The sequence below is a fragment of the Bombina bombina genome, chromosome 8 (assembly GCF_027579735.1).
Source record: "Bombina bombina isolate aBomBom1 chromosome 8, aBomBom1.pri, whole genome shotgun sequence".
In the NCBI taxonomy this organism is placed as follows: Eukaryota; Metazoa; Chordata; class Amphibia; order Anura; family Bombinatoridae; genus Bombina; species Bombina bombina.
Genome location: NC_069506.1, coordinates 98,881,738 through 98,908,003, shown reverse-complemented (window position 1 = coordinate 98,908,003; position 26,266 = coordinate 98,881,738). Strand labels below are relative to the sequence as shown.

Genomic DNA, 26,266 nt, shown 5'->3' with positions numbered 1-26,266 from the left:
TATTATTATTATATTGCTTGAACCCCTGCAATCTGGCTTCCATCCTCAACACTCAACTGAGACTGCCCTCACCAAGGTTACTAATGATCTTCTTTCTGCTAAAAACAATGGCCACTATTCTATACTTATCTTACTTGACCTGTCTGCTGCCTTTGACACTGTTGACCATCCCCTCCTCCTATGGACTCTCAGCTCTCTTGGGCTCTGTGACATTGCCCTCTCCTGGATCCACTCTTATCTCTCTAAAAGGTCATTTTCTGTCTCATTTGCTGGCGACTCCTCCTCTCCACTGCCTCTGTCTGTTGGAGTATCTCAAGGCTCTTTTCTAGGCCCTCTACTCTTCTATATTTATACTTCCTCACTGGGTAAACTTATCAGTAGCTATGGCTTCAACGATCACCTATATGCTGATGACACTCAGATCTACCTATCCACCCCTGCACTCTCTCCTTCTGTCCTTTCCCACATCAGCAACTGCTTATCTGGAATTTCTTCCTGGGTGGCCTCTCACCACCTAAAAATCAACATGTCCAAGACTGAGCTTCTTCTAACCCCCCATCTAATTCTACTCCAGTTTCTAACTTTACTATCACTGTTGGTGACACCACTATCTCCCCATCATCCCAAGTCCGCTGCCTAGGAGTTACACTTGACTCCAATCTGTCCTTCATACCCCACATCCAATCGCTCTTTTCATCCTGTTGCAACCACCTACACAATATCTCCAAAATTCATCCTTTTCTGAGTGTTGAAACTACTAAACAGCTAATCCATTCCCTAGTAATCTCCCGGCTTGACTACTGTAACAAACTACTAACTGGCCTTCCTCTCTCCCGCCTCTCCCCCCTTAAATCCATCCTAAATGCCTCGGCTAGGCTAATCCACCTCTCCCGACGCTCTGTATCTGCTGCACCCCTCTGTGAGTCCCTTCACTGGCTCCCCATTCACAGCAGAATTAAATTCAATATTCTTACCTACAAAGCCCTTACCAATGCAGCCCCCCCATACCTGTCCTCACTCATCAACAAATACACTCCAGCCCGTCTCCTAAGATCCAACAACAATCTACTCCTTGCCTCTTCTACCATCACCTCCTCTCATGCTAGACTACAGGACTTCTCTCGTGCGGCACCAACCCTCTGGAACGCACTTCCTCGAGCTGTCAGACTTTCCCCCAACCTCTCCTCCTTTAAACGCTCCCTAAAGACCTTCTTGTTCAGGGAAGCCTATCACCAAATCAGTAACTAATGAATTCCACTTGCTTAATAGTTGCTCTCATCTAACTCCACACTAACATCATTCCCACCTTTGCAGTCCCCACCTCCTGTTTCTCACCCTCCTACCCATTTAGATTGTAAGTTCCCACGGGAACAGGGCTCCTAATTCCCCCTGTATTTGTTTGTTACATTTTGTCTGGTGTCTCATATTGTACTGTCCTTTTATCTTTGTTACCCATGGACAGCGCTGCGGAATCTGTTGGCGCTTTATAAATAAAGAATAATAATAATAATATTTAAATCATGAAAGTTTTTTTGGACTTGACTGTCCCTTTAAATATTTTTATGTAAAATTGTTTATTTTCATATTAATATAAAGTTCACGTTAGTTGCAATATTAATGGGATAGAAAATCTGACTGCTAAGCAAAATTCCCACAGCATTATTGGTAATGACACAACCCACAAGCATGTGTTTAAAGGGACCCCCCCCCACCCCAATTTTTGATGATTCAAATAAAGCATTCCATTTTAAACAATTTTCTAATTTACTTCAAATTTCCGTTGTTATCTTGGTATCTTTTGTTGAATAGTATACCTAGGTAGATTCAGGAGCAGCAATGCACTACTGGGAGATAGCTGCTGATTGGTGGCTGCACATATACTCTTCTTGTCATTGGCTCAGATGTGTTCAGCAGGCTCCCAGTAGTGCTTTGCTGCACCTTCAAAGGATACCAAGAGAATGACGCACATTTGATTACAGAAGTAAATTGGAAAGTTGTTTAAAATTATATGTTCCATCTGAATCATGAAAGGGAAAAAATTGGATTTCGTGTCCCTTTAAGAATTAGAATTAAGCACATTATTAAGAATAAAGGCATGATTAGAAATAAAGCAGAATAATAATTAAGCCCTATATAGCAACAGTGTTTGCAGCAATGTTTATAACAATCTTAAAAATATAGTGCTTAAGATACTATCATTTTTATTTGAGGGTCAGGTCGCAATGCAATATTTCTTTTTCTAAAAGCAAACACCATCTCTTAGGTGTCACCATTGTTGCCTTTAAAAGGACATAAAATGCCAAAACAAAATACCCTAATGTGCATTTTTTATGACAACTTTCAAAATTCCCTTCCACTTTGTGCCCCTTGTATCATGTGACAGTTATCAACCAATCAGACTCATATATATGCTGTGAAATTACACTCATTAGATAGTGTGCATATAAACAGGACGCACAATTTGATAATAGTGTTGCCATGGACTATATACAGTAAATATACAGTAGTTACTGGAAAAACCCACTTTATTTTACAATTTAATGCAGTTTGGTACAAAAACAATTTGTATAGCAATCATCTTCATTCACACAGTCTAAGCTTAATACATTCAACAACTTTCTGCCAATCCGTGAATTATATTTCTCATTTAAGGCACAGTGGGAGTAAATACATTAAACTGTCAGATACATCAACGTTATTAACTAAATAAGAGTACAATATTAAATGTTTGAAATTAAGATTTTACATGTCGTAAAAAACATAAGGGAGGAAAATGTTCATAGAGGATATAATTAAGGGAACCTGTGAGACTGTAAAAAGATTGGCAAAACAAGGGAGAACCTTGGAATTAAGATAGGGTTAGTAACTCAAGTTTTTGATCAATCGTTAAAGTTTAATTTTGACTTTAAACTTAAAGTGATGGTAAACTTTACATATTTTAAAAACAGTTCCAGAATCTAAGTGATATTTTAGGACTTTAATTGATCACTTCTAATAAAATGTGCTGTAACTTACTTTTTAATCTAGTTGTGCCGTTCTAATACCCAGCGCTCTGGCCGTCCACATCAAAACTCTTTTTTTGTGTGTGAACTAACTGTTTTAACTGTTCTCCAATCAGCGCTCTAGCTACAAAAAAGGGCCGCATGGCTTGAGTACTGAATGGAGAACAGTTAAAACTGTTAGCTCAAAAAAATATGAGTTTTGAAGTGGGAGGCTGGAGCACAGGGGGATTCGAATAGTGCAGCTAGATTAAAAAGTAAGTTACAGCGCATCCTTATTAGAAGTGATCAATTAAAGTCCTAAAATATCGCTTACATTCCGGACATGATTTTAGAACATGTAAAGTTTACCAATTTTTTTTTAAATGTGTCTCCCCACAAAATGTAAATGTGTTGATTTTTCATGCTGTATCTGAACTTGTGCCTTTTCGCTCACTGCCCCCAAGATAGGATTTAGTGTATCCTGCAACTAGGGATGGGCGAATGTTTCTAAAAATTCGAAATTTAAAACGAATTTTGATACATTCGTTCGTTCGAATTGAATTTCGAATGTTTATATAACATTCTATTTTCGAATTTTCGTTTTCAAATTTTTCAATAAAATTCAAAAATATTCGTTTGAATAATAGAATGTTTAGCTATGTATTCATTCAATTTCGAAATGTAATATTCGAATTCGAATGTGACATTCGAATTCGAATGTGACATTCAAATTTGAAACAGTATTTCTAGTCTACAACTGTGTTTAATAAATGTAATATTCGAATTTGAATGCTACATTCGAATTTGAATGTCACATTCAAATTTGAAATAGTATTTCTAGTCTAATACTGTGTTTTAAATGTGATATTCGATTTGAATGTGATATTCGATTCGAATGTGACATTTCGAATTCAAAATAGTATTTCTAGTCTAATACTGTGTTTTATAAATGTAATATTCAAATTCGAATGTGATATTCGATTCGAATGTGACATTCAAAATAGAGTTTCTAGTCTACAATTGTGTTTTATAAATGTAATATTTGAATTTGAATGTAATATTCGAATGTAACATTCGAATTCGAATGTGACATTCGAAAACTGTAAATAACATTCGAAAATCGAATTTTTAAGAATATTCTTTCTTATCAACATTCTATTATGTAAATCGAATTTCTACAATAACATTCATTCTAACATTCAAATTCGGATATAAACACATTCGCCCATCCCTACCTGCAACAACCTACACACAATTGTTGAGCAGTGCGGACACTCATTTATATCTGTCCCTATCCGACAACAGCAAAGGATATAAAAATACTCAAGTGGTTTTTTAAAGGTCATGATCATCTTTTTAAACAACCACGTCTCATACAGTACTTCTTGTTGGAAATAAAAGGCAGTTTTAACATCAGGGATTTACTTCAAATTATTATTGCTTGGGGCAAAATGTCAGTTAGGACCTCCACAGTCTCTACTAACAGAAAGTCAAACATTTTGAAAGAGTTTTCAATTTTTGTTTACTTCACCCTCCCCCTAAGATTCTCAGCAGAAACGTGTAAAGGGTGGATTATCAGTATTGCTTCAACAATCATTATAGGAGAAGTATTCTTTGCAATAGTTAACTAGGTTTAATCAGTGCTCAACCACCTTAAAAGACCAGTAAATACAGTAGGTTTGCATAATCAACAAATACATGTTAAAAAAGACACAAAAAAAAGACTATGGGGTAGATTTATCAAACCCCGGGCGGACATGATTCACTATAGCGAATCATGTCCACCCTGCATTGCTAAATGCTGACAGCATACAATGTCAGCATTTAACACTGCACAAACATTTTTGGTGAAATGCTTGTGCAATGCCGCCCCCTGCACATTCACGGCCAATCGGCCGCTAGCAGGGGGTGTCAATCATCTGATCAGGACGATTACAGTTCGCCACCTAAGAGGTGGCGGAGGAGTTAAGGAGCAAAGGTTTTACGACCGCTGCTTCTTAACTTATGTTTCCGGCGAGCCAGAAACATCGGGCAGAGCAGGCAGCATCCGCTGCTTGATAAATCCCCCCCCCCCTTTATCTGAGCTTCAAATGAGTAGTTGAAATGATGTCTCTTTTCACTCCCCCTTTATCATGTGACAGCTATCAGCCAAACACAAATGCTTACACATATATTCTGGGAATTCTTGCACATGCTCAGTAGGAGCTGGTCACTCAAAAAGTGTAAATATAAAAAGACTGTGCCCATTTTGTAAATTAGAAAGTTGTTTCTAAATTGCATGTTCTTTCTGAATCATGAAAGTTTAATTTTGACTTGAGGGTCCCTTTAAAGGGACACTGAACCCACATTTTTTCTTTCATGATTCACATAGAGCATGCAATTTTAAGCAACTTTCTAATTTACTCCTATTATCAATTTTTCTTCATTCTCTTGCTATTTTTATTTGAAAATCATGAATGTAAATCTTAGCAGCCAGCCCATTTTAGGTTTAGCACCATGGATAGCGCTTGCTTACTGGAGGCTGACATTTACCCACCAATAAGCAAGCATAACCCAGGTTCTCAACCAAAAATGGACCGGAGCCTATGCATCACATTCCTGCTTTTTAAATAGATAGCAAGAGAACAAAGAAAAAATTCTAATAAGAGTAAATTAGAAAGTTGCTTAAAATTGCATGCTCTATTTGAATCATTAACGGAAAAAAATTGCCTTAATGTCCCTTTAAGGAAAGATAAAAGGTCAGGGTTTCCCAATCTCTCTCAACTGTACATGTGCAAACAGAGTTTGTGCTATATATGAATATTAGCTTGTGATTGGTTAGCAAGGATTCTTTTGTTCTGGGGGACAGGGAAATTAGTGAAATAAACAAACATAAAACAATTTACTCATTTGACAAAACAAAGATGCAGTTTTGATTATTAAATTATTCTAAGATATGAAAGTTCAAAATCATGTAGTTTACAATTTGTGTTTAATGGTCCTTTAAACAAAGTTCTAATCAAGAAACAGTGCAATATTAAAATTAGCCACACATTATAAGATTTTCTTTTTGAACTTTTATGTCCCATTATACTCAAAGATCACAAAGTAGATTATTTAAATAATGTATATGACTAAAGAATGTAAATTTAGCCCACAGAAATTGGCAGTTGCCTTTGATTCAAGTGACGTTCAGAAAGTGTGATGTGAATAATCTTAGACACTTGCCTCAAGGCCAACACTGGGCAAACAAAGCATAAAAATGGAAGTAACAAAAAACAAAATGAGGTAAGACCAGTTAGTTAGCTCTGCTCCCACTGAAAACTGTTCCACTTCAAGAGTACCAATAAGATAAATAAGAATGATTATCTAACGTCTGCTAAGCCAGGAAACAAATTCATAATTCTGAGGAGTGAAACCCTGAAGGTAGGAACAGCGTCTATGATCTTTTTTTTAGACATTTTTAAACAGAAGGCAGGTGTGTGTAGCATAGTTCTCAACTGTTCTAGATACTGTGGGACTTTATTATGGACCTGAATTTTATGTTCACTTATTTGTTTATTTTTACTCCAGAGAACACACTATTTGTTCTTGATGCGCTGTGTGTACATGTGGAATATACTTGGTTTCCATATTGATTACATGAAATCACTGCAGGACTGGGAGTGGTGTGACATAGTTTTGCAGTCAAGTAGCATAGATGGTGTGGTCTTGGGGCATAGATAGCTGTCCTAGGGAGTGGCCTAGTGTAAAGGAGTGTGATAAAGATGTATAAAACCCAACATTTTTCTTTCATGATTCAGACAGAGAATCCGATTTTAATAAACTTTCTAATTTACTTCTATTATCAATTTTCTTTGTGCTTTTAGTATCTTTTGTTGAAAGGCAGGAATGTAAAGCTTAGGAGCCAGCCCATTTCTGGAGCACTATATGACAGCAGTTTTGCAAGAACACTAGATGAAAGCACTATTTCCTGCCATGTAGTGTTCTAAATGTCTACCTAGGTATCTCTTCAACACAGAATATCATGGGAATAAAGTTCATTTGAAAATAGAAGTAAATTTTTGGGTTTCATATCCCTTTAAAAAGGAAGGGATCCATTGGAAGGAGGGGGTACCATCATGGATGAAAATAAGGAATACAATAAATAATACATTTAGTATGTATGAATCCGCATCATGGATCCTGAATACCAGAGATTCATTTGAAAAGGTTTGGTTTTATTGGATCATGAATAAAGTATCTACAACATAATACTTAAATATCAGATAAAATGGAACATGACATAACATTTTAATGACATCTGATCAAAGAATGATGTACAAATGTAATACCAATAATGAACTCTAGTCACTCATTCTCAAGTTCCGGACTTAATAGCTAATTGATAACAAGAGAAGGTCTAAAAGCTCAAAGGGACATGAAACCCAAAATTTTTCTTTTATGATTCAGATAGAGAATACAATTTCAAAAAACTTTCCAATTTACTTCTATTGTTTAATTTGCTTCCTTCTCTTGTTATTCTTTTGCTGAAAGGTTTATCTAGGAAAGCTCAGGAGCAGCAAAGAACCTAGGTTCTAGCTGCTCATTGTTGGCTGCATATATATTTATACAGATTTCAATTGGCTCACCCATGTGTTCTGTTAGAAACCAGTAGTGCATTGCTGCTCCTTCAACAAATGATACCAAGAGAATGAAACAAATTAGATAATAGAAGTAAATTAGAAAGTTTTTTAAATAGTTTTTTCTATCTGAATCATGAAAGAAAAAATGTGTGTCATCTCCCTTTAATAGAACGCAGGACCACAATTAATTCATAGCAAATAAAGACTAACCCTTGAAGTTCTATGGATTCAAACAAGTATTCCCCCTTGAGTGGGATATGAGTAAAAAGATCGAGACATATTGAAGAACCTAGCTCAATATTAATATGTTCAATTGTTGGTGTATTTCTTTGTTGGTATTTTGAGAGATAACCTGTACCTGAAAGGTTGTTTTTTTCACAATTGTAATGGAAAATTCCAATAAAAATTATTTAAACATTAAAAGGAAGGGGAAATTGCAGGGTGGTCGGCAAAACAGAACTCCTAGCAGGGTAGCTTGGAGCTTTTTAAAATGGATAAGTAACAATGCATTTTCTTTATACAATATGACCTCTGAATACATTGCACATGTACATAGTGCATATAACTCCTTAACTATCCTGAGGCATGCAGTAGGTTTAGAGCAATGCTATGGGTAATACGCCATAAACTGCTGCACCAATCACCATCCAGCATGATATACCCTCCTCCAACATTTATCTCAGTTTAAATGTTGGGTATGGTGCAGGTGCAGACTCTTCTAATAAACTTATTAAAAACATGTGAAAAATATAAATATATACCTCAACCACCAGATAATTGACTGAATAATTACAGACAACACAGTTGCTTAACAGCAGCTTTAAGGAATAATGAAGGTCCTGAATCCTCATTAATCTTGTTCCTGTAACTAAAGCTTGTTCCAAAGCTTTTTCAATAGGAGATGGGCTTTGATACCTTGGACCTTTAAGATTATTTAAGATAATTATGCATCCATTAATTAGTATAATGTCATATCTAAAGTTAAGATACAGGTCCTATTAAGTATATTCTAGAGACACAGAAGCTTAGAACTATTATTAAAGGGACACTGAACCCAAATTTTTTCTTTTGTGATTCAGATAGAGCATGCAATTTTAAGCAACTTTCTAATTTACTCCTATTATCAATTTTTCTTCATTCACTCGCTATCTTTATTTGAAAAAGAAGGCATCTAAGCTTTTTTGGTTCAGTACTCTGGACAGCACTTTTTTATTGGTGGATGAATTTATCCACCAATCAGCAAGAGCAACCCAGGTTGTTCACCAAAAATGGGCTTACAATAAACGTACATTCTTGCATTTCAAATAAAGATACCAAGAGAATGAAGAAAATATGATAATAGGAAAGTTGCTTAAAATGTCATGCTCTATCTGAATCACGAAAAAAAAAAATTGGGTTCAGTGTCCCTTTAAGCATAACAGCACTCTTGGCTAATTTTCAAATTAAAGGGATAGGAGAGTCAAAATGAAGCTTGCATGATTCAGATAGAACATGTTATTTTAAGACACTTTTAAATTCACTATTATTTTCAAATGTACTTTGTTCTCTTGGTATTCCTTGTTAAATAAATTATTACATATCCTACACTAGTGGGAGCAAGCTGGTGATTGGTGCCTGCACTCATTGTGATTGTGATTGGCTGACTAGATGTGTTCAGCTAGCTCTCGGTAATAGAAGTAAATTGGAAAGTTGTTTAAAAACAGAATTTATGCTTACCTGATAAATTACTTTCTCCAACGGTGTGTCCGGTCCACGGCGTCATCCTTACTTGTGGGATATTCTCTTCCCCAACAGGAAATGGCAAAGAGTCCCAGCAAAGCTGGTCACATGATCCCTCCTAGGCTCCGCCTACCCCAGTCATTCGACCGACGGACAGGAGGAAATATGCATAGGAGAAACCATATGATACCGTGGTGACTGTAGTTAGAGAAAATAATTCATCAGACCTGATTAAAAAAACCAGGGCGGGTCGTGGACCGGACACACCGTTGGAGAAAGTAATTTATCAGGTAAGCATAAATTCTGTTTTCTCCAACATAGGTGTGTCCGGTCCACGGCGTCATCCTTACTTGTGGGAACCAATACCAAAGCTTTAGGACACGGATGAAGGGAGGGAGCAAATCAGGTCACCTAAACGGAAGGCACCACAGTTTGCAAAACCTTTCTCCCAAAAATAGCCTCCGAAGAAGCAAAAGTATCAAATTTGTAAAATTTGGCAAAAGTGTGCAGTGAAGACCAAGTCGCTGCCTTACATATCTGATCAACAGAAGCCTCGTTCTTGAAGGCCCATGTGGAAGCCACAGCCCTAGTAGAGTGAGCTGTGATTCTTTCAGGAGGCTGCCGTCTGGCAGTCTCATAAGCCAATCGGATAATGCTTTTAAGCCAAAAGGAAAGAGAGGTAGAAGTCGCTTTTTGACCTCTCCTTTTACCAGAATAAACAACAAACAAGGAAGATGTTTGTCTGAAAACTTTAGTAGCCTCTAAATAGAACTTTAGAGCACGGACTACATCCAAATTGTGTAACAAACGTTCCTTCTTTGAAGCTGGATTCGGACACAAAGAAGGAACAACTATCTCCTGGTTAATATTTTTGTTAGAAACAACTTTAGGAAGAAAACCACCTTATCTGCGTGGAACACCAGATAAGGAGGAGAACACTGCAGAGCAGATAACTCTGAAACTCTTCTAGCAGAAGAAATTGCAACCAAAAACAAAACTTTCCAAGATAATAACTTAATATCTACGGAATGTAAGGGTTCAAACGGAACCCCTTGAAGAACTGAAAGAACTAAATTTAGACTCCAGGGAGGAGTCAAAGGTCTGTAAACAGGCTTGATCCTAACCAGAGCCTGAACAAATGCTTGAACATCTGGCACAGCTGCCAGTCTTTTGTGAAGTAAAACAGATAAAGCAGAGATCTGTCCCTTCAGAGAACTTGCAGATAATCCTTTCTCCAAACCTTCTTGTAGAAAGGAAAGAATCTTAGGAATTTTTATCTTGTTCCAAGGGAATCCTTTAGATTCACACCAATAGATATATTTTTTCCATATTTTATGGTAAATTTTTCTAGTTACAGGCTTTCTAGCCTGAATCAGAGTATCTATTACAGAATCTGAAAACCCACGCTTTGATAAAATTAAGCGTTCAATCTCCAAGCCGTCAGTTGGAGGGAAGCCAGATTCGGATGTTCGAATGGACCTTGAACAAGAAGGTCCTGTCTCAAAGGTAGCTTCCATGGTGGAGCCGATGACATATTCACCAGGTCTGCATACCAAGTCCTGCGTGGCCACGCAGGAGCTATCAAGATTACCGAAGCCCTCTCCTGATTGATCCTGGCTACCAGCCTGGGAATGAGAGGAAATGGTGGGAACACATAAGCTAGGTTGAAGGTCCAAGGCGCTACTAGTGCATCCACTAGAGTCGCCTTGGGATCCCTGGATCTGGACCCGTAGCAAGGAACCTTGAAGTTCTGACGAGACGCCATCAGATCCATGTCTGGAATGCCCCATAATTGAGTTATTTGGGCAAAGATTTCCGGATGGAGTTCCCACTCCCCCGGATGGAATGTCTGACGACTCAGAAAATCCGCTTCCCAATTTTCCACTCCTGGGATGTGGATTGCAGACAAGTGGCAGGAGTGATCCTCCGCCCAATGAATTATTTTGGTCACTTCTTCCATCGCCAGGGAACTCCTTGTTCCCCCCTGATGATTGATATATGCAACAGTCGTCATGTTGTCTGATTGAAACCTTATGAATTTGGCCTTTGCTAGTTGAGGCCAAGCTTTGAGAGCATTGAATATCGCTCTCAATTCCAGAATGTTTATCGGGAGAAGAGATTCTTCCCGAGACCATAGACCCTGAGCTTTCAGGGGTTCCCAGACCGCGCCCCAGCCCACCAGGCTGGCGTCGGTCGTGACAATGACCCACTCTGGTCTGCGGAAGCTCATTCCCTGTGACAGATTGTCCAGGGTCAGCCACCAACGGAGTGAATCTCTGGTCTTTTGATCTACTTGAATCGTCGGAGACAAGTCTGTATAATCCCCATTCCACTGTCTGAGCATGCACAGTTGTAATGGTCTTAGATGAATTCGTGCAAAAGGAACTATGTCCATTGCAGCAACCATCAATCCTATTACTTCCATGCACTGCGCTATGGAAGGACAAAGAACAGAATGAAGTACTTGACAAGAGCTTAGAATCTTTGATTTTCTGACCTCTGTCAGAAAAATCCTCATTTCTAAGGAATCTATTATCGTTCCCAAGAAGGGAACTCTTGTTGACGGGGACAGAGAACTCTTTTCTTTGTTCACCTTCCATCCGTGAGATCTGAGAAAGGCTAGGACGATGTCCGTATGAGCCTTTGCTTTTGACAGAGACGACGCTTGAATCAGGATGTCGTCCAAGTAAGGTACTACTGCAATGCCCCTTGGTCTTAGAACCGCTAGAAGGGACCCTAGTACCTTTGTGAAAATTCTCGGAGCAGTGGCTAATCCGAATGGAAGTGCCACAAACTGGTAATGCTTGTCCAGAAAAGCGAACCTTAGGAACTGATGATGTTCCTTGTGGATAGGAATATGTAGGTACGCATCCTTTAAATCCACGGTGGTCATAAATTGACCTTCCTGGATGGTGGGAAGAATCGTTCGAATGGTTTCCATTTTGAACGATGGAACCCTGAGAAATTTGTTTAGGATCTTGAGATCTAAAATTGGTCTGAATGTTCCCTCTTTTTTGGGAACTATGAACAGGTTGGAATAAAAACCCATCCCTTGTTCTCTTATTGGAACTGGATGAATCACTCCCATCTTTAACAGGTCTTCTACACAATGTAAGAATGCCTGTCTTTTTATTTGGTTTGAAGATAATTGAGACCTGTGGAACCTTCCCCTTGGGGGTAGTTCCTTGAATTCCAGGAGATAACCTTGAGAAACTATTTCTAGCGCCCAAGGATCCTGAACATCTCTTGCCCAAGCCTGAGCAAAGAGAGAAAGTCTGCCCCCCACCAGATCCGGTCCCGGATCGGGGGCCATCCCTTCATGCTGTTTTGGTAGCAGTGGTAGGCTTCTTGGCCTGCTTACCCTTGTTCCAGCCTTGCATCGGTCTCCAGGCTGGTTTGGGTTGTGAAGTATTACCCTCTTGCTTAGAGGATGTAGAGTTAGAGGCTGGTCCGTTTCTGCGAAAGGGACGAAAATTAGGCTTATTTTTAGCCTTAAAAGACATATCCTGAGGGAGGGCGTGGCCCTTTCCCCCGGAGATGTCTGAAATAATCTCTTTCAAATCAGGCCCAAATAGTGTTTTACCCTTGAAAGGGATGTTAAGCAATTTTGTCTTGGAAGACACATCCGCTGACCAAGACTTTAGCCAAAGCGCTCTGCGCGCCACGATAGCAAACCCTGAATTTTTCGCCGCTAATCTAGCTAATTGCAAAGCGGCATCTAAAATAAAAGAGTTAGCCAATTTAAGTGCTTGAACTCTGTCCATAACCTCCTCATACGAAGATTCTTTATTGAGCGACTTTTCTAGTTCCTCGAACCAGAAACACGATGCCGTAGTGACAGGAACAATGCATGAAATTGGTTGTAGAAGGTAACCTTGCTGAACAAACATCTTTTTTAGCAAACCCTCTAATTTTTTATCCATAGGATCTTTGAAAGCACAACTATCTTCGATAGGAATAGTAGTGCGTTTGTTTAGAGTAGAAACCGCCCCCTCGACCTTGGGGACTGTCTGCCATAAGTCCTTTCTGGGGTCGACTATAGGAAATAATTTCTTAAATATAGGGGGGGGAACAAAAGGTATGCCGGGCCTTTCCCACTCCTTATTTACTATGTCCGCCACCCGCTTGGGTATAGGAAAGGCGTCGGGGGGCACCGGAACCTCTAGGAACTTGTCCATCTTACATAATTTCTCTGGAATGACCAAATTGTCACAATCATCCAGAGTAGATAATACCTCCTTAAGCAGTGCGCGGAGATGTTCTAATTTAAATTTAAATGTTACAACATCAGGTTCAGCCTGTTGAGAAATTTTTCCTGAATCTGAAATTTCTCCCTCAGACAAAACCTCCCTCATGGCCCCTTCAGATTGGTGTGAGGGTATGTCAGAACAGTTATCATCAGCGTCCTCTTGCTCTTCAGTGTTTAAAACAGAGCAATCGCGCTTTCTCTGATAAGTAGGCATTTTGGATAAAATGTTTGCTATAGAGTTATCCATTACAGCCGTTAATTGTTGCATGGTAATAAGAATTGGCGCACTAGATGTACTAGGGGCCTCTTGTGTGGGCAAAACTGGTGTAGACACAGAAGGGGATGATGTAGTATCATGCTTACTCCCCTCATTTGAGGAATCATCTTGGGCAATATCATTATCTGTGGCATCATTGTCCCTACTTTGTTTGGACACTATGGCACAATTATCACATAAATTTAAATGGGGAGAAACCTTGGTTTTCATACATATAGAACATAGCTTATCTGATGGTACAGACATGTTAAACAGGCTTAAACTTGTCAACAAAGCACAAAAAACGTTTTAAAATAAAACCGTTACTGTCACTTTAAATTTCAAACTGAACACACTTTATTACTGAACTAGTCCTAAAGCCCGTTCACACGGGCCATTTTTTGCAGTACAGTGGTCCCACCCCTGGCGTTCTCTCCCTCCCACTCTCTTTTGCTTTCTCTCTCTCCCCCCTCTCTTTTGCGCTCTCTCCCCCTCTCTCTCTCCATCTCCCCCTCTCTCTCTCTCTCTCTCCCCTCTCTCTCTCCCCCCTCTCTCTCTTTCTCTCTCTCCCCCCTTTCTCTCTCTCTCCCCTCTCTCTCTCTCGCCTCTCTCTATCTCACCCCTCTCTCTCTCTCTCTCCCCTCTCTCTATCTCCCCTCTATCTCTCTCTCTCCCCCCCTCTCTCTCTCTCGCCTCTCTCTTTCTCTCTCCCCTCTATCTCTCTCTCTCTCCCCCCTCTCTCTCTCTCCTCTCTCTCTCTCTCCCCTCTCTCTCTCTCCCCCTCTCTCCCTCCCCTCTCTCCCTCCCCTCTCTCCCTCCCTCTCTCCCCCCCCTCTCTCTCCCCCCCTCTCTCCCCCCCCTCTCTCTCCCCCCCCTCTCTCCCCCCCCTCTCTCTCCCCCCCCTCTCTCTCTCCCCCTCTCTCTCTCCCCCCTCTCTCTCTCTCTTTCTCCCCCCTCTCTCTCTCCCTCCTCTGTCTCTCCTCTCTCTCTCTCCCCCCCTCTCTCTCTCCCCCCTCTCTCTCCCCTCTCTCTCTCTCCCCCCTCTCTCTCTCTCCCCTCTCTCTGTGTCTCTCCTCTCTCTCTCTCCCCTCTCTCTCTCTCCCTCTCTCCCCCATCTCTCTCTCTCCCCCTCTCTTTCTCATTCTCTCTCTCCTCTCTCTCTCTCTCCCTCTCCCCCATCTCTCTTTCCCCTCTCTCTCCCCTCTCTCTCTCTCCACATCTCCCCCCTCTCCCCACATCTCTCCCCATCTCCCCACATCTCCCCCCTCTCTCCACATCTCCCCCCTCTCTCCACATCTCCCCCTCCCTCACTCCACATCTCCCCCCTCTCCCCACATCTCCCCCCTCTCTCCACATCTCCCCCACATCTCCCCCCTCACTCCACATCTCCCCCCTCACTCCACATCTCCCACATCTCCCCCCTCTCCCCACATCCCTCCACCCTCTCTTTTAAAATAACAAAACACTTGATTGAAGAATAAAAACTACATTTAAACACCAAAAAACTCTTAACCATCTCCGTGGAGATGTTGCCTGTGCAACGGCAAAGAGAATGACTGGGGTAGGCGGAGCCTAGGAGGGATCATGTGACCAGCTTTGCTGGGACTCTTTGCCATTTCCTGTTGGGGAAGAGAATATCCCACAAGTAAGGATGACGCCGTGGACCGGACACACCTATGTTGGAGAAATTGTATGTTCTATTTGAATCCTGAAATAGAAAAAAAATTAGTTTCATTTCCACAAGGGCTAACAGCAAAATTTCCACTTGTGATTTATTTTAATTGTTAATGTGTCTACAATAAAGTTTTTCCATTTTTAAGTATGCTTTTGAGAACTTTTGTGTATTTTAGCAAAATGTCCTGATCTATTTAATCAATCACTGTTGACAAAAGTTAATTTGAATAACTGAAGGAATCTTAATGTAGGATCAATTCGTAAAAAGGTAAACATAGAAGATTGCTTTAATTATAGGGTTGATATTATGACTTCAGTAGTAAGGAAACGCATTTAAAGAGAATACATATGTTTTACAGAAAAAAATCAAACAACATAAGGATCAAAGGCATTAATATTTTTTGCAGTGATGGACCAGGATTGATCAGGAGAGGTAGATTATCTAGATTTTAGTAAAGCTTTTGGCACTGTGTAATATAACAAACTAATCCATAAACTGCACTGCATTTGGACTAGATACAAGAATAGTGAAGTTGGTCGCAAAACTAAATTCTGCTATAGATCACCAACTGGATTCCTTTCACCTTAAATTCCTTTGGGTAGATTCAGCCTAAACACAACTCTAAGAAATGTTGGCTAGATATATTTAAAACACAGAATTTGTTTGGTCATAAATGTCATTACCCAAAAGGTTAAGTCAACACCACCATCTTGTGCTGGGTCAATTAGTGGAATCAGTGGTTAATTAAAGGGCACTCAAGTAAAAAAAAACTTTTATGATTCAGAGAGACCATGCAGTTTTAAGACACTTTCCAATTTACTTCATTTATCAAATTATGCACAGTCTTTTTATATTTACATTTTCTGGGGAACAAGATCCTACTGAGCATGTGCACAAGCTCACAGGGTATACATATACTAGTCTGAGATTGGCTGATGACTGTCACATGATACAGGGGGCCGGAAAAGAGGAGAAAAAAATAAATTTGTCAGAAAAAAATCTGCTGCTTATTTGAAATTCAGAGTAGTTAAATCATTGTCTTTTTATTATGCACTTGATAATTATGCAATTCTACTGCATTGAGTAGTCCTTTTAGTTTTTGTGCTGCCCTAGGCAACATAAATATCCTACCACCAATCCCCTACAACCCCCACTATGTTTTCTTATATTTGTCTCGTATTTCTCACAACCACGTGCCTGCAGCCACCTGAAAATTATAGTTCCTGGCAGCATGTAAAGGTAACACTTTCAAAAGGGAAGCAGGACTGATCCAGGAAGCTATAGACCAGTTAGTCTGACATCAATAGTGGGGAAGATAATTGAAAGGATTATAAGGGATTATATTGATGAGTATATTTGTGTAAACAAGATTATGAGTTAAAATCAGCACGTTTTTATGAGGAAAAAGATCATGTCAACTAATCTAATTAGATTCTATGAGGAAGTAAGTAAAAATATAAATAAAGGGGAATCAGTTGATGTGATATACTTGGATTTTCCAAAGGTGTTTGATACAGTGCCACATGAGAGATTAATGTACAAAATTAAGGGACTTGGAATAGTTAAAAATGTTAGCGCATGGATAAATAACTGGATAAAAGACAGGGAGCAACAAATAGTAGTAAACGGATCATAATCAGATTGGACAAAGGTAATCAGTGGAGACCCCCAAGGATCAGCACTGGGCCCTGTTATTTTTAATATTTTTATTAATGACTTGGAGCAAAAATTAAATAGCAACATCTCTATTTTTGCAGATGATACAAAGTTGTGTAAGGTCATTTGGTAACAGCAGGGCGAACTTGCTTTACGAGGGGATCTGCAAAACATAGAAGAATGAGCAGGTAAATGGAATATGAGATTTAATATAGAAAAATACAAGGTTCTACATTTTGGAAGTAAAAATAAGCAGGCAATCTATTATTTAAATAGGACTAGACTTAGCCAAACAGAGGAGGAAAGGGATGTGGTAGTAGTAATAGATAACAAGCTAAATATTAGTGCACAATGCAGGGCAGCGACTTCTAAGGTTAATATGATACTAGCATGTATTAAAAGAGTCATTGATGCAACGGAAGAAAGCATAATTTTATCACTATATAAATACCTGGTAAGAACTCAAGAACTCACCTTGAGTATGAAGTGCAATTCTGGGGACCGATCTCAAAAAAAGACATTGTAGACTTAGAAAAAGTTCAGAAAAGGGCCACAAAGCTAATAAGGGGAATGTAGAATTTAAGTTATGACTAGAGGCTAGTCAAATTTGATCTGTTTTCTCTAGAAAAAAGGCACTTGAGAGGTGATATGATTACTTTATAGAATTATATTCAAGGCCCAGATACAGAGATGGCAGAAGTGCTATTTATTCCAAGAAAAATGTTTGTAAAAAGAGGAGACAATTTAAGGCTGGAGGAAAGGAGATTTAATGTCCTGCAACGGAAACGTTTTTTTAACTGTAAGAGCAATAAAATTGTGGAACTCAGGGGGGCCGAGTCAGCTGGGCAGGTGAATGGTCGAATGGAATAGCAGCTCTGGCACAAAACTACTACAAACACTGGCTTTAAACCACTATACTACTTATGGTGCTACCAAGTCGCTTTGTGATAGCTGGGGTACTGCCCTGCAACCACAGAGAAGACCTTCTAGTGTCCACTTTAAGAGCTGAAGACATAAATACGATGCTGCGGTTGTGTTGTGGCCAGCGGCGGCCATATTTTTTCAATCTGAGCCGCTCTCTTTATTTGCCAATCTAAGATCCAGAGCCTACTATAAGTAAACAGTGTAACTCCAGGATGACATACACTATCCAATCTATTTTAAATGAAGTGCCTCCTAAACTTGCATTATGTACAGTTTTGCACACAGTTGGAAGTACAACCAGGGATTATTTGCCATTCTACACCCTTGCCTTCCGCTGCATCAGATGATCTAGAGAAGGGTTCAGCTCCTGTAGGTGTTATGCTACAGAATGCAGACATCATCCCCTATAATAGAGATGAGAGAGTTCCCAAATTAAACCCCAAGAGCAATATCTAAAAATAAAGCTAACAGTGTTGCAACAATTATCAGAGTCGAGCAAGGGCGGGTCCGAAAGGAGCTTGGGAGCAAAACAGGGAGCTTCAAGCACATTTTGCTCCGTGCAGTGTTTCTATCCCCTTATAGAAGCTAAAAAAATATAGGCCCATGGAGGCTTACATGAGATTAAACAGAGTGTGATTGACACCCTTAAGTCTTGGCTGAACATACTGCCCCATCTGATGGAGTTTCTACAAGATCCTCCCTGGACTTTACCGGCAAGATGTACTTTACAATCTAGATTAGATCACGGCAGAACGTGAGACTAAGCACAATAAATCACAGTTTATAAGCTTCATGATATCTACATTGTTCGATAAATATAGATCTGCTCTGGACTTTCCCTATCTTGGCATCTGACCACTCTCAAGAGGACTCTTGACTCAATACTAACCTCAAGCACTGTTAGATAGAAATTGGATGACTATTTATGGGGACAGGACTTCCAATACTGAATAGTAGCTAGCTCTGTCACTCCTAAACTTGCTACCAGCTATCTCACACCCTTAATGTGAACCCCCCTTTTTTTCTTTATTATTTTATGCTATGTTCTGTTAGCCTGCATATAAGTTATAATGGCTCCCATATGTTTTTGAAAATGCTAGATAGTAGTTTTTCCATGTTTTTGACAGGTCTGCGTTTTAAATTTTAAAATGAGTGAACTCTTCCAATCTGTTGTTACAGTTTGCAGTCCCTCCTTTTTTAATATGGTACAATATATTTATTTTAAACATGTGGCCTGGTAGGTAGTTAGAAATAGGGGCCATACATTATTTCTATTACTACTGGTATAAATATCATATTATATTGTAAGATATATTAGGCTGATATCTGTATATTTCATTACTCACCTTGAGCTCTAAACACTTCATAATTTATAGGCAAGGAGGGTTATCTATATTTTTTCTTACCAAAGGTCTGTTATTTCTTGTTATATTTTCTATATTTACTTAAATACTCAGTTTTGCTATTATTTCCTTGGAGAGAAGAGACGATACATTTTCTTCCGACCTATAGTTTGAGTTGGAAGAATTGGTCACCCCTTTAAACTTTATATAGCACTCAGATATAGATCCACATAGATAATGCATCAGGTTGAGTTTGTAGTCACTACTCTATACCCATATATATATATATATATAGTGCTTGAGTTTTATAATACTAAACTTTGTTCTTTCTATAAAGTGATGTGCTTAAACGTGGCCCCTTTTCTTTTAACCCTAATAGAGTCTGTCTCTATTCTACGAGGGGACTACTTTAGTTATTTAATTAGAGCTTATAGAGAAGTGTATGTAGTTTGTAGACTTCTCCTAAAACATCTTTAGGGAATTAATTATTTTTCTCTAATTGACGCTGATCATCTATATACAATAATAACATTGCCAGTGGCCGGGGCAGTGTCTTGTGTGTGTATTGTGTAGCAGTATTCTTACTATATGACGCATGTTCGTCTTCCCTCTTCTTTTATATCTGGAATGGTCTCCTGGTTGTATTAACAGATGATATTCTGTAGTGGACCCTTGAGCTTATTACATGTCACGGACTATACCCCCTTGTTTTTTTCTTATTCCTGTAAATCATAAGCTGTATTGAGGTACTACTATAGCCTCTAAACTCAATCCAACTTACCCACCTTGTTCTTGTAATTATACTTTAGTCAGTGAGCCACCAAAATGGATATCCGCTTTGCCAGTTGATAATAGATGCTGGAGGTTGTGATTCCCTTTTTACAGAGATTAGCTTTGTATATGGTCTTGCCTGACTGACTCTTATTTCCCCCCCCCCCTAAATTATAGTACTCTGGTACCCTTAAATTGTATCCAGTGACTTAACATGCGGTTTATCTCGCAAATACCTCTAATAGTTTATTATATTTTCATATATATATCTGGAATTTTATACATACTACAACATCATTGAAACTATTCTTGTTATCATTTATTATGCTATATACAATTAAGAATTTATTTATCTGGGTTTGATATATAGAACATTCCTGATTGTGATGTTTGCTGCAATTAATAATTTCTTAAACATTAACATGCTTATGTTCTTAAGATATAGTACAGCCTTACCATTATAGCAGTATATGCTTAATTTACTTTAGCCCCCTTCATATACAGCTATAAATAATACTGACCAGTGACTGTACAGTAAGTCATAATTAATAATAACTTTTATTTCCAGTAATCTGGCTATGTTTGTTTACAGTAGCACTCTCCAGAATGACTGCAGATATCTTGTTTTACCTAGCAAACATCACCTTATTTGTTACTTTTGGAATAACTAACTATAAATATTTATTTATAAATACATTTTAAAAAAAATGTGGAACTCACTACCAAAGGAGGTAGTCAATGCCAATACCTTTGATATATTTAAAAATGGTTTGGGTACATTTCTGGCTATAAACAGAATTCAGGGATATGATTGCTTGTGTTAAATGGGTCACATTTTTAATGGGATTAATTTAAGCTCAACTTGTAAGTATATTAGATTTGTATAGGTTGAACTTGATGAACTTCCGTCTTTTTCAACCTCATTTACTATGTATGTCACTATACACTCTGTTGCTATATAAAGAGATTTTGCCTGTTGCCTGCCTGTACTCACAGCCTCCTAGATCAAGCATCAACTTCTTGCCATACTCAACTGCCTAGATGTCCTGCTGATCAACTCTCTTTGCTGGCTGCATATTACCCGTTTCTGTGCAAGCTTAGCCATGTTTGTAACTGTATCGGTTTGTTCATCTACCAAATTTTTTCAGCCAAGTTTATAAAGGTGTCTTCTAATCCCTCTGTTTCTGTTCCTGTAAGAGAAAGCTTCAATTCTAAATGTCATTCACTTACCAAGCTTCAAGTCTAAAATGTCTGCTAACTGGTCAAGCTTCAAGTGTTGGAGTCACAAAACATCAAGTATAAAGTCTCTGCTCACAATCAAGCTTCAAGTGTAGATTGTCAGCTCACCTGTAAAATTTGAAGTCTAGAGTATTGGCCCACTCTTCAAGCTTCAACTTCAAAGTGTCTGCTCATTTGCCAAGCTTTAAGTTATAAGTGCCTGCTCTATGATCAAGTTTTAAGTGAGTTCATTTATTATTGTCTTGATTTTTTTTTTTTTTTTAATAAGGTATCTGTTCCTGTGAATAACACTGAGTACTTGCTCAATTCTTGTTTGGCTGATGTCTTGTTTCATATTGCTTGAATCCTTATAGGTAATATATGATTTCCTATGTCTGCCTGCAGTCTGTATTAACTAAAGTAAAATAATTTAAATAAAAGTTAAATTGTGATGGTACGTCCTTAGATGATGGGTGCTATTATTAACCTTATACCAATCAAAATGTCTAGCACCATTCTATGTAGAGACGTCCATGGAATCTTAAAAGTGTTGGGCTTTAACACTCTTAGGACGATATAGAACGTCCTAATTTGTGTTGTACCCTACTCCCCATCTGTGACAAATTCAGCGATTGAGCTGACTGGGGGACTTGCCAGACAGTCCCCCTAGGATCCAATCAGCGCTTGGATACAGTGGGGCCGAATTATCAATGTGCGGACAGACATGATCCGCTTTAGCGGTCATATCCGCCGCACATTGATAAATGCCGGCAGCATACGCTGTCTGCATTTATCATTGCACAAGCATTTCTTGTGAAATGATTGTGCAATGCCACCCCCTGCACATTCGCGGCCAATCGCCTGCTAGCAGGGGGTGTCAATCAACCCGATCGTATGTGATCGGGCGGATTGCTGACATCCGCCTCGGATTGCTGTCCGCTGCCTCAGAGGTGGCGGACGAGTTAAGGCGCAGCTGCTTCTTAACTCCTGTTTCCGGTGAGCCTGAAGGCTTGCGTGGAAACAGATGCATTGGGGCCGATTCACTGGTTGAAAATTCGGCTCCAGTGAGTGCAATAACTGGCTGTCAGCACTGTCTCTACAGACCAGTGCAACATAGTGTCCTAAAGTGTCCCAAGGTTTATTTACAGTTTTCAAAAAAAAATATTTTTTTACATTAACCCTTTCACTGCTAATCAGTGTTATTGCTATTATCACTCTGATCAGTACAAGTTCAGTAGTTTTGGGGTGTGATTTTTGTTTTTTTTAGTTACAATTTAAAAGTTCAATTTTTTTGTAATTTTTATACATTTTTAAGTTTTTAACCCTTTTCTGTGGTTTCTGATCACTGCCTCAGAGCGTTCTGTCTGAAAAAACTTCTTTTTTAGGTGGCCAGCAACAAAGTTGCAGGACAACCTATTGTTATTGTTCGGATTATTAGGTGGCCAGCAACAAAGTTGCAGGACAACCTATTGTTATTATGCGTATTATTATTATTATTATTATTATTCTTTTTATTCCGCCAAGCTTTGTATTCAATTGCCCATAACTGCTTAACTGTTTTTGCAAAGCTCTTGAAATCATGTATGCTGGTACAGCCTATTGCTGTGCTACATCTCATGCAAAATTGAACTCATAGGTCACATGCTCTGGCAGCCATATTGCTTTTTGCGCCAAATTTTGACAAACGCTTAAAAATCTTTAGCTCTGGAACTGCCTATGTTACAACTTTGAAACTCGCTGTGCTTAGTGCTACTATGACCTAAAATAGCTATTGCTCAAGAGAAGTGCCTTGGTCACATGATGTGGCAGCCATCTTGCATTTTGCGAAAATATTCAAACATCTTCTTCTCTTAAACCGCTTAGTGCAATGACGCGCAATTTTGCACATATGCTCCTTGCAAGGTCCTCTACCAAGTTTGTTCAAACTGCGATTTTTCCATAATCAACATGGCTGCTGTGAGACATTAACCTTTTTATCGCCATTTAATTGCGTAATTTTGCACTTTATACATTAGTTTTCCAATATTTAACAATATTACAGTGTAATAGACAGATGATTACACATAGTCATAACGCTTAAAGACAATATTGTAGTTAAAATGCGCATTGCGCAATCGCCTTCATGAAATAAAACATTTGCAAATTTTCATGAAACTTCTGCAAATTGTAGAGGTCTATAGTGAGCATTAGTATGTGCAATTTGAAAGCCATACATTATATAGCTTGGCGGCCATTTTGTTTCGTATTCGCCATTTTTAAAAACTATAAAAATATTCTTCTCCGAAACCGCTTATGGGACAGACTTGAAATTTTGTTTATAGAGTTATCTTATGACTAACATTCAGATTTGTTCAAGAGAAGTTGATACGACATGTGGTTTGGCAGCCATTTTGAATTGTTCAAAATTGCTTAACGATATATTTAAATTAATAAAAAAACAAAAACCGTTTTACAAAAATGCTTTATTTTTGCCATGTTTATTGACATCTATAGTGAGCACTATTGTGCTTAATATGGAGGCTGTATATCTTCCGATCGGGCAGCCATCTTGGTTTATGCAAAAACTTTGAAAGTCTATTTTCTCTGTAACCGCTTAAGTAAGAACTGTGAAATTTGCTGTACAGTCTTATATTGTGACCTAGATTCATAATTGCTCATTAGGAGAGAATCAGTCACATGATGCGGCAGCAATATCGGTTTTATGTTTATTGTAATTATTTGTAATTCAATACTTCCTCTTGAGTCAATTGCTCACAAAACACAAATTACTTATGCTAAACTCTTGAAATTAGGTATGCTGGTACAGCCTATTGCAATGCTACATCTCATGCAATATTGAACTCATAGGTCATAAGGTTACGCAGCCATATTGTTTTTTGCGACAAATTTCGAGAACTGCTTAATAATCTTTAGCTCTTGAACTGCTTATGTTGCAACTTTGAAACTTGCTGTGCTTAGTGATGTTATGACCTAGATTTTCCATTGCTCAACAGAAGTGACTTGGTCACATGATGTAGCAACCATCTTGCATTTTGCGAAAATCTTTAAACATCTTCTCTTAAACCGCTTAGTGCAATAAAGCGCAATTTTGCACGTATGCTCCTTGCAAGGTCCTCTACTAAGATTGTTAAAATTGCGATTTTTCCATAATCAACATGGCTGCTGTGAGACATTAACCTTTTTATCGCCATTTAATTGCGTAATTTTGCACTTTATACATTAGTTTTACAATATTTAACAATATTACAGTGTAATAGACACATGATTACACATAGTCATAACCCTTAAAGACAATATTGCAGTTAAAATTCGCATTGCGCAGTCGCCTTCGTGAAATAAAACATTTGCAAATTTTCATGAAACTTCTGCAAATTGTAGAGGTCTATAGTGAGCATTAGTATGTGCAATTTGAAAGCCATACATTGCATAGCTTGGCGGCCATTTTGTCTCGTATGCGCCATTTTTAAAAACTATAAAAATCTTCTTCTCCGAAACCGCTTATGGGACAGACTTGAAATTTAGTTTATAGAATTATCTTATGACTAACATTCAGATTTGTTCAAGAGAAGTTGATACGTCATGTGGTTTGGCAGCCATTTTGAATTGTTCAAAATTGCTTAACGATATATTTAAATTAATAATAAAACAAAAACCGTTTTACAAAAATGCTTTATTTTTGCCATGTTTATTGACATCTATAGTGAGCACTATTGTGCGTAATATGGAGGCTGTATATCTTACGATCAGGCAGCCATCTTGGTTTACGTGAAAATTTCGAAAGTCTATTTACTCTGCAACTGCTTATGCAAGAATTGTGAAATTTGCTTTACAGTCTTATATTGTGACCTAGACTCACAGCTGTTCATGATGAAGGAATTCATCACAAGCTGTGGCAGCCATATTGGTTTATGCAAACATTTTGAAACTGTGTTTTCTTTCCAACCGCTTATGTTAAAGCTGTGAAATTTGCTGTATAACCATATATTGTCACCTAGAGTTACATTTGTTCATGTTGAAAGTATAGGTCATGTGGTGTGGCAGCCATTTTAAAAAACGCAAACATTTCGAAAATGTGTTTTTTTCCCAAATGCTTATGTTAGAACTGTAAAAACTTGTTGTATAGCTTTATATTGTGACATAACTGCTTATATGGCATTGCAAAAATGATGCGCTGGCCACCTCTATCGCTGCTTGCAGCTATATTTTTTTTTTTTTACTGTTAATTTATAAAAAAAAAAAAGAACCCTTTCAGAGTTTTATTAGATTTTTTTGGGTGATGTGTTGGATTCATTTTGTTGGTGGAAAGTAGGAATTGGTGGGTGGGTTGAAGAATTTAGTATTAGGTTGCAAAAAAATAAAAAGAATCCCCTTTTGATCATACTATACCGCAGAAGAGGCTTACACCATTCTCAGGCAGGATTCAGAGAGTGACATCTTTGCTTTATGTGATAGTGACACTCTAAAAGCATCCCCTAAGTGGGACTTCTAGTGATGTTGCTCCAAGCCTACCACCATCTAAAAGGAGGCGGACAACATTTTCAGATGAAAATTGGGTACCCCCAAACTTAAGTTCCCTTTAAATACCCCAATTTAAGACAAATCCTGGCATCACAACCAGCATTTCTGCTTGTGAGCAAATAAATTCTTTTAACTGTTTTTTCTCTGACAACATGTTTGAGAACATAGCTACTCAAACAAATCTATATGCTAGCCCCTGATAAAACACTTATCTGAGAAGTTTTCTGAAAATTACACTTCTGACCAGAACATCTGTGTAGATTAATCCCTCATGAAATTTAAGGGAAGGTTGCTTTTTAAAGGGATGTTAAACAGTTTATACTTAAAAGACATCATTGCAATGATTATAATT

The 26,266-nt window shown here is 38.5% G+C and overlaps 1 long non-coding RNA gene across 1 annotated transcript in view; it reads left to right on the top strand.

Annotated features, from left to right (window-relative positions):
- Positions 1 to 26,266, top strand: part of LOC128638489 (uncharacterized) — a 107,550-nt gene that overhangs the window by 4,471 nt on the left and 76,813 nt on the right. Inside the window, exon 2 of the long non-coding RNA XR_008399101.1 lies at positions 17,242 to 17,328. This is a non-coding gene — a long non-coding RNA (uncharacterized LOC128638489). The remainder of the gene's footprint in view (positions 1 to 17,241; positions 17,329 to 26,266) is intronic.